Genomic DNA, 9,669 nt, shown 5'->3' with positions numbered 1-9,669 from the left:
CCCCCCTGCGCCAGCCCCACCATCCCACCCTCCCCAAATAAAATTAAGTTTATTTTTTTAAAAATATTTTCAATTTCAATTCAAAAATCATCTCTGTAGTAAAATTAAAAGATATTTTCTCAAAAATATTTTTCATTCATAAATTAAACACTAAAAAATCTTTTTCAAAAAATATTTTCTATTCACCAACCAAACATGAGAAAATAAGTCAAAAATCTACTTGTTTTCCAGGAAAACATTTTCTAAGAAAACTATTTCCTTCATACCAAACACACCCATAATGTCAAATGCAATATTGAATCAAATTTGTAATGATGAGAATGATTCCATGCTGAGTTTGAAAATCTGTTGCAAATATGAAGACTTACTTTCAATGCAAACTTCATGGTCAGAGGACAATCCATGTCGAAGATTTTGGTCTTGTCCACGCTATCGTGTATGTACATTTCTACATATTGGTCTGGAGATCTGTTGTTTGTCTTTTTTTTTTTTTTTTAATTTAAATTTCTTTGTGGTGCATTTTAGGAGAATGTATGCAACTTTTTTAGATGGAGGGATCATGAAGATGTTGATATACGATCCAAGTTCGTTATTCTGAAATTGGCGAAGAGAATTAATGAGTTGCAAATTGATGATGAAAGTCATATTAAAAGAAGTAACAAATGGGTAATGAAGGAGAAGAAGAAGAGAAAATGGTGTAACAACTGGAAGCTAATCTTTGTGTTGATTGTTGTTGTCTTTTTTCTATTTTTAAGCATTACCAAGAATACTGCAAATGATGGAAAATTCTTATGTAGTTATGTGCAACCATTAAAATTATCATAGTTGTCAAAATAAATAAACATAGTTTTGCACTTCTGTTGCAACATACTTATTCTTAACATAACATAACATCAATAAGTTATTGTTGCTACATATGACTCCTATGTTGCTACATATGCTCCATATGTTGTAACATATCACCCATTTGTAGCAACATGTGACTCAAATGTTGCTACAAATGACCCATGTGTTGCTACATATGAGTCAAATGTTGCTACATATGAGGCATATGTTGCTACAAATGACTTATTTGTTGCTACAGATGAATAATATGTTGCTACAAATGACTAATCTGTAGCTACAAATGAATCATATATTGCTACAGATGAATCAAATGTTGCTAAAGATGTCCCAAATGGTACAACATATCACCCAGTGGTAGAAACATGTGACTCAAATAGTGGATAAAGTTAATAGGGAAATGGTTGGAGCAACATAACATCACATAGTGTGTACTTGTTCTCAATATAACATAAAATAACATCATATGTAGCAACAGATAAAATAAATCATTGTCATTAATTACAAACACATTGTCAAGGCTCCAAGTTCCTAGATACTATCCCAGCAGCCCAAATCCATTGCATCTGACCAATTGTATTGTCATACAAATCGGTGTTGGGAGGTTGAATTGGTGTACCGGTTATCAAATGCTCAATAAATGAAATCGAGTATGCCCCGCACGCGAAATTAGTGTTATTTTTTTTACCATGGCTTCCAATTGACCTTTAAATTCTCATGGTTCATTGAGGAACTTTTCTGGCAAATATTTCATTATTCCACTTTGCCTCAACAAGTTCGGCAGCAACTCGAACACATGTTGTATGAATGTAAAAAAAAATTCATGTTCCATACTCATCAGGTTGCAGTCATAAACATTCATGCGACCCTCATGCAAGAGGATCTCAAGAGTCACAAACTGAGTATTGTTCATGTTCATGACTGCAATAATACTTTTTCCCAATCCAATCCATGCCTCAGGATATGGTCTTGCCCCTGACGTAGTCAATCATATCGTCATCTCATATAAACTCATTAAGTAACTACTTTAAGCTTCTGCCACCAGTTGTTGTTGCCTCCTCACTAATACTGTCGTCCCTTTTTTTGAAGTTGGTGTAGAAGTTGAGATCCATGATTCTTTCCGTGAAATCATAGTGCTCATGGAATCTCAAATGTCTCTCCCTCATGAGACTAAAAATTTCATCAATATATTGAAATAACAATATTAAAGAGTAAAGAAAAGTAATGATTGAAAAGATAAAACAAACAAATATTATAAATTGAAGGTTAGTAGAGAAAAATTAACCAGTCTTCCCACCAAATGTCCATACTTGTCATGGCCCTGAAATCATTTCCACTAAAATGATACATGCGTATCGTGCGCGCAAATCCTTTACTTTCATCAGTTCCAACAAAATGACCATTTTAGCTACAGACACCATCTTATAAATATTCACTTGCCTGAGCTCCATCTTCTCTCCTATGGCCATTGACAATTCTCCAAAAAATAATTTCTTCAAATTGTGTATTGCCTTGATAAAAGATTTTTTTTCTCCTCTTGGCCTGTGGTGTATATGGATCCCAAACCTTGTTTGATGGAATGACCCTAACCCCCCTCTTGTATTTAAATCCATTCACAACCTCACTCAATTTTTGAAGATAAATGATAGAATCGTCATCGCGTTTCTAGAACTTCTCACATAGAAAGCCAGAGCATCTACTACAAGAGGTATCCCCAACACTTTGTCCACCAATACCAGCACCAACACAAATACCACCACCAACATCAACACCAACACCAATATTAACACCAACTCTTACAGTTGTATCAACCATATTCTCATTAAAAACAACTAAGTCATCATCAACTCTTGCCCTTTGGATGGTTGTTGCTCCAACCAAATTCCTTTTAACTCTATCCACTATAGGATCAAATAATGTTTCAACCAACACTAGACTAATCAGAAATAACATTTGCAATTCCTTTTCTGTTGGGACAAGCCATGGATGCACAACCTAAAATTATAAAAATGAGTCATTTGTAGGAATATTTGGGTCACATGTTGTAACAGATGGTTCATATGTTGCTATAGATGATTCATCTGTAGCAACATATGCCTCATCTGTAACAACATTTGACCCATATGACATAATTTGTAATTTGTAATATAACAACTTACTGCATTATCAAGAGGATTAAAAGGGTTTGGAGGATTTTTGACATTTTTTGTTGTCAACCATCTCAATATCCTTGGAGATGACACATCTTCTTTTGCAGTTACTTGATGCCTCAAATGAGGAATGGCTTCAAATGCTCAAGCCTATAAAAAAGGAAAACATGTCAAAAATCAAATGTTGAATTATTCAATAAAATATAATAATATTAAGAACATTTATGTTTACCATGAAAGCACATGGAAAACCAAATAAGTTATTGGTCTTTGGAGATAAAGGAGCCAACAAGTATTTGACAGTTAATTCGTAGCTGTCATGACCTCAAAAATAGTTGTTGAAAGTCTCAATATCATCAGATAACTTCACCTAATTAAGGGGTATGTTGTTGTTGACATCTTTTGACACAAGTACATTATGTACAACCCAAAGTAAGCACAATGACTCTTTGTGCTTCTTTGATGTATCCTTGTCATTCAACAAAGCTATCAATTTGGAATTTTTTAAGCTTGGGCCAACAAGGGACACCAAGTCCTGCTCCTCAGTTGATTGTTCCTTACTTGTTTGTGCTTCTCATTTCTTTCGTCTCCGTGATTATTTTTTTGCTGTGAAAACAGGGATTAGCTTAGAAGGAGAATGACATTTTAACCCTGTAACTATGACAAACTCATTTTTGCCAAAGAACAGTGGCATGCCACAATAATTAATCAACACCTCATCCTTCTTTTCATTATTCTAAAAAATGAACCTTTTTTTCAGAAGTTCATAGACAATGCTCATTTGAAAACGTGCATTATTATTCATATGCAAATCAAGATATTGCCCCAAACAACTATTCCTAAAAAAATCTTCCAAATCATTCTCCCGGAGTATGTTCCTAAAGGAATCGAAAGATTTTTTCATGGTTGAACTTATAATGCTATCACCAGTAGCATTAGGTTGTAAATGCACAGAGAAGTGTGCATTGACAATTTTGATCCCATCATCCTCACTTCATTTTTTCTTCTTCATCATCAACTTCTTTTTTTTTGTCTTCTTCCTCAACTTCTTTTTTTTCCTTCTTGTTCCTCAATCTCTTCTTTTTTTCGTTCTTCTTCCGCAACTTCATTTTTTATTCTTCTCTTTCTTCATCATCAACAACTTCATTTTTATCTTTTTTATCATCATCATCATCATCCTCATTTTTTTAACTTCATGGAGAATATCAAGATCTTCTTGAGAAACTCTTGGATCTACTTGAGAAGAAGAAAATCCTGATTTTACTTGAGAAGAAGAAACTACTTTAGATGCAAGTTCTTCTAAAAGAGTGGAACATGAATTTTCCTTCTTCTTCCTACCAGTTTTAGTCCTAGGATTCTTCTTGATCTTTGTGTCAGTTGTTTCAGTTGTTACTATAATTTTTCTTTTGATAGAAGGCATTATATTTGTATCTGCAACCACAAAATCAAATATTTTAAACAAAAAAAGCAACCAAACACAACAACACAAACAACCACTCGAAAAACCCCAAATACGATTCAATACCACACATGAACCAACCAACAAACCACAAAACTCTTCCTAAACCCTAACCAACCAACTACAAATTGAATCTTTTTGAAACCAGATAATATTTCAAAAGGAATAACAATCAATCAAACCAACCAACCTATAAACAAAGAAACGATTAACCACTACAAACGTCCTAGTTTAATATCAGCGAGTATTTCAAAACCCTAATTAAATTTTACCTGAGAGGATATCGACGATAGGAATGATGAGGGCAACGACGACACGCTAGAACTATTATTGTAAAAAATATCGCAATAGATTACACTTATATTGTGGAAAATATTGCAATAACAACTGGATTTGTGAAGAATAATAATGGAGAAATAAGATAGATGAGAGGAAATAAGGAAACAAAATGGAAATTAGTAATTGTAAATTAAATTTGGAATATGAAACGACCTCTTATAGAGAAGAGAGGGAAAATGACAGTTGTTTTCAACCTTTTTAATTTTTTTTGAATTTTGACAATATAATGTTGCAACATATGACAATTCAAAGTGACATATGTTGCCACACATCTCCTTTTTGTTGGGGCACATACATATAATTTTGTGGTTTTTTTCACAACAGAGGTTATATATGTTGCCACATATCACCTTTCTGTTGGGACACTTGCAGATAATTATGTGATTTTTTACAACAAAGGCTATATGTGTTGCCACAGATATCACATTTCATCCTTTCCTATATAATTGACATTTGTTCCAACAAAATAAATATAATAATAATCATTAATATTATCAGCAAAAATGATCACTTCACCAAAAAAATTTGACAACTTATCAACAAAAAGGTAATTCAAAATGGTATACATAACCATAAAAACTAAATCTAATCAATGGTGGTAACCATAACATTTTTATCAAGACGTATGAACTTTATTTTTTTAGGTCTAGGCCTCTGTGGGTCTTCATTGTTACTAACATAGCCACTCTGAGCCTTTAAAATTCCATAATTCCATAGGATTGAAGCATATCTCATGCGAAGGGATTGAGAAATAATTCCATAAGATGGTACTTGTAGTCCATCACTCAAAATCTCAGCGTATGTAGCAACAAAAAGTCCACAAACTCTGCATGGTGTATCATAAATTAGAAAATATAATAAGCTTAATAATATCACATTTCGATAGTGGTAAGACAAAAAAATAATGTGATACTTACAGACTATTGCTCGTTTGTTGGGCAATACTAGTAACATGTATAACTTCGAATAGGTGAGATCTGTTCTTGACCTGGTAAGATTCAAGAACTGACCAGTTGGTTCGATCTTTTTGCTCAAACAATCCGCTGGATTCAAGATACTTTAGCAATATTGTAGACAATTTTTGAATCTCAACGGATAATATTTTGTTAATTAGTACTAGATGAAGACATCGAATCATACACCTTTATGCACCGTTCCTTCAATACAACGACAACCAAGACCCAGTGAAACTTTCCATTACAATTTACAGGGACATAAACCTCATCTGTGAGGTGCCAAGGCAGTCCAGCAGGTATACTAAACCCTTTGATAATGTTAACAATTTTATTCTCATTTTCAGGAACAACACGGCATTGTCAATGTATGTTTCGAAAAAATAATTAGTAGTGGCATATCGATATTTAGAATGACTTGGTTGCTTCGACTTCTTCCGCAAATAGTACAAAATGACATGCACATGCTGCACAGATGCATCAACAAGTGCATTTTTGTATCAATTATTTGTATGTATTCATGTCTTAATCAAAACATAAGTTGGCATGGATTTACCTCATCAGTCCAACACCGATTGGGTTGAGACATTACATAGATGCAACTACAAAATCAAGTTGTTTGAATTCAAGTTTCGAGCAATTGACTAAGTAGTGATCATCCTTGTCTCTTCTGTAATTGTGTAAACATTAAAAATAATTATTTACTGGATATCAACAAATACTAATAATAATTAAATGACTTTACTTTTTTGCATGATGCTTGTAAAGACCCTCATTTATCCATTGCGAGAAGGTTGACATTAGTTCAGTTGGACCCTCGCCGACAATGTTAAAAACTTCAAATTAATATTGTTGCTTCACATCACAACTGACAACTTTCTTCTCTTTCTCTTTATCTTCCTCTTTCTCTTTTTTTCTTTTTCTCTTTCTCTTTCTCCTTGCCTTTTGCGATTGAGGAAGATACTGGAGTAGTAGTCATTGATTTTTTTCTTTTACTAATTATAGATAGTGATCAAAAAATTGACTTTTTCAACCTCATATACTTCAAAGGCTGTGAAATCTTCTTGGATGTATCGACATCAATATTATATGTCATTTACTTAAAAATATTAGTGAGTTCTTTAACACGACTAATAAAATAATCATGTTATTACTCACACCTTTCGCATCGACAAAAAGAGCATTTGATGTTAGAAGAGGAAGCAGCACCAGCAAAAGATTGAGTTGTTACCACAGATAAAGCTCTTTGTGACATTTTATCTAAAAGATAAATAAAAAAGGTTGAGAGTTTACAATTGATTATAAAATAATATGGCGGCAACAATTTATACTTATGTTGACACAGAGGAACATTCTGTTCCACAAATGTACCTTTTGTTGACACAAATGAATCTTCTGTAGCCACAGATGAATCTTCTGTTTCAATATATGGGTAACCTGTTACTGCAGATGATCATTTTGTTGCTCTAACACATAGGTGACATGTTCCAACATATGACAACTATGTTGGAATATGTACCAACATATCACTATATATTGCAACATACGATACATCTTTCAACAAATGAAATATATGTTGGACAACTGAATAAGATTATATTTCTACAATAATATGAACAAAATGGTCACAAAAAGAAGAACAAAAGCAACAAAAATGCCTTTTCACTGAACAACAACAATACATATATATTTCCTCAAAATTAAGGTTTTTTTGGGTTTGTCGATTTTCTTCCAAAAATAATATATAATAGGTACCATTACACCATTATTCAATTTTCACATCTATAGAATGATTTTTTGTTCATTAACCCAAGAAAAGAACTTAGTATTAAGAGTGTGTTGTTCGAAAATTGTAAAATCATATATTATTAAAAGTAAGAACAATCTAAGTCAAAAATTGGATTACGAAAATACCCATTACCTATTAATTTATTTTCTTAAAATCATTTAAACAAATATTTTTCCATTTAAAATCAACTTCATAACTACAACTCTTCATTTTCCTAACTTATCATCATGTTATCATAAATAAATAATAAAAAGAAAAAATTATTAAAAGTGGAAAGCTTCAAAATTTAAAATTAGATTGTCATTTTACCCATGTATTAAATAAAAAAGTTATAAAATATTTTATTAATTAAATATTAAATAATAATCATAAATTAATTTGTCATTTTTCCTTCACATAAAAAAGAGAAATAAAACTTCTATTAAATTAGTAAATAGTAAGTATATATATATATAAGTGGAACCAAAATATTTTAAAATTCAATTATCAAAGTGTCCATAAAATATTGAATGACATTAATATCCTTCAGTCAAATATTATTCCTACAATAATATTGTACAAGAATATAAATATACACTTAATTCAATGCATTATGCTATTAAATATAAATACACGAAAACATCCATTAATATTTTGTCATTTATTTAACTCCTATTTATGTTTTTTTTTTTGGCTAAAAAGTAAGTCTATCTTCTAATAAATATAAATAATAATATAGCAAATGAATGAACTATATAAATCAAAAGATATGGAGTTATGTGTATTTAATTTATGTTAATGCTTTATCTTCCAATTTCTAATGCAAAAAGTAAAACATCTATTTGTTTATAACATATGGAGAACTTCAAAAGTTGCTTGGCATATTCAATGTGGAGTAAATTCTTTTGATTAATTCAATACAATATATTCATTTACTAAATGCTATATATTGTGTATAAATGTAACACCCCAGAAAATTTTGAGCTGACTCAAACAATCCTTCGTTGTGAGTAGGATTTGCCGAGGAATTTAAAATTTCTTGAGTGTTGAGTTCACTAGATGTAGCACCTTGAGTTCCAAGAAGAACTAAAGAGAATTCATTCCTAAGTTCTTCTAAATTTTGGATCAACTTTAAACAACCATAACTCTCAGTACAACATGATTTAGGTGGGCTATAATATATTAAATGAAAGGTCTTTGAATTATCTTTCTAACGGCACTGATTTTGCTAAGTTTCGAGTTCGTATGAGTGAGATATGCCCTTTTGAAGTCAGGCTGTCCAAATCAGGAAAGTTACCTGAAAATAGTAAGGGGTATTTTGGTCTTTTCCTTACCCAATCAGATTTAATTCATTTTTATTAAGGTTTTAGGGATCTAATATGATTATGTTCAGTTTTATAATCCTAATATACGCCTAGGATTTTAGTTGAGAGTTCAAGAAGAGAAAAGAAGAGAAAAGAGGAGAGGATCAAAGCGTTCGTCGAGGTTCTTGAGTTTTATTGCGGATTTTCGCCATGAGTTTGATTCCTAAGAGGTATGTAACCTTCCATAGTGTTGGGTTCGTTCACCCGCACGCCAAACATGATTTTCATATTTGAATTCTTCCTTAAAGATTGAAAGTTTTAAGTTATTGATGGGTGTTCTTGAAGTTTCATTCTAAATCTTGTTTTGTTGGGGTTTTGATGATTTATTGAGATTAAAGTGAATGTTTTGAGGGCTGTATTGAGTATATTAGTGTGTACTTATGTTGAGTAATCGAATCCAAGTGATTGAGGAAGAAACCATTCAAATCTAGGCGAATTAGGGTGAGAAAAAGAGCAAAGAAAGTCGTCAGGGTTTTCAGGGTTGAGGCCTGGCACCCCGCACCAGCCAGTGCGCCCCAACCAGAACTCTGTAGGTAGAGGGATGGCACCCCGCACCACTCAGTGAGCTAGGGTCGCTTGCCCTCACCCCTTCTCCGTCATTTCACCCTTTTGAGTCCTTTAAAAGGGTACCTTCAAGCCCTATCGATTCTTAACACTCTAAGCTACTTCTAATCACCTAGAAATAATTCCTAACATGATCATAACCTTGAATTCATAATTCAAATTTAAGGTAGAGTTAAGGGTTAAGTTTTGAGAGTTCTTCCGAACATTTTGAGAAAGTCCCTTTGAGTCT

The 9,669-nt window shown here is 32.3% G+C and overlaps 1 pseudogene; it reads right to left on the bottom strand.

Annotated features, from left to right (window-relative positions):
• Positions 1 to 6,999, bottom strand: part of LOC102586324 (EIN3-binding F-box protein 1-like) — a 19,518-nt pseudogene extending 12,519 nt beyond the window's left edge.
• Between the last annotated feature and the right edge of the window lie 2,670 nt (positions 7,000 to 9,669).

This window comes from Solanum tuberosum, unplaced genomic scaffold, assembly GCF_000226075.1.
Source record: "Solanum tuberosum cultivar DM 1-3 516 R44 unplaced genomic scaffold, SolTub_3.0 scf00279, whole genome shotgun sequence".
Taxonomy (NCBI): domain Eukaryota; kingdom Viridiplantae; phylum Streptophyta; class Magnoliopsida; order Solanales; family Solanaceae; genus Solanum; species Solanum tuberosum.
This window is presented reverse-complemented; position numbering and strand designations above follow the sequence as displayed.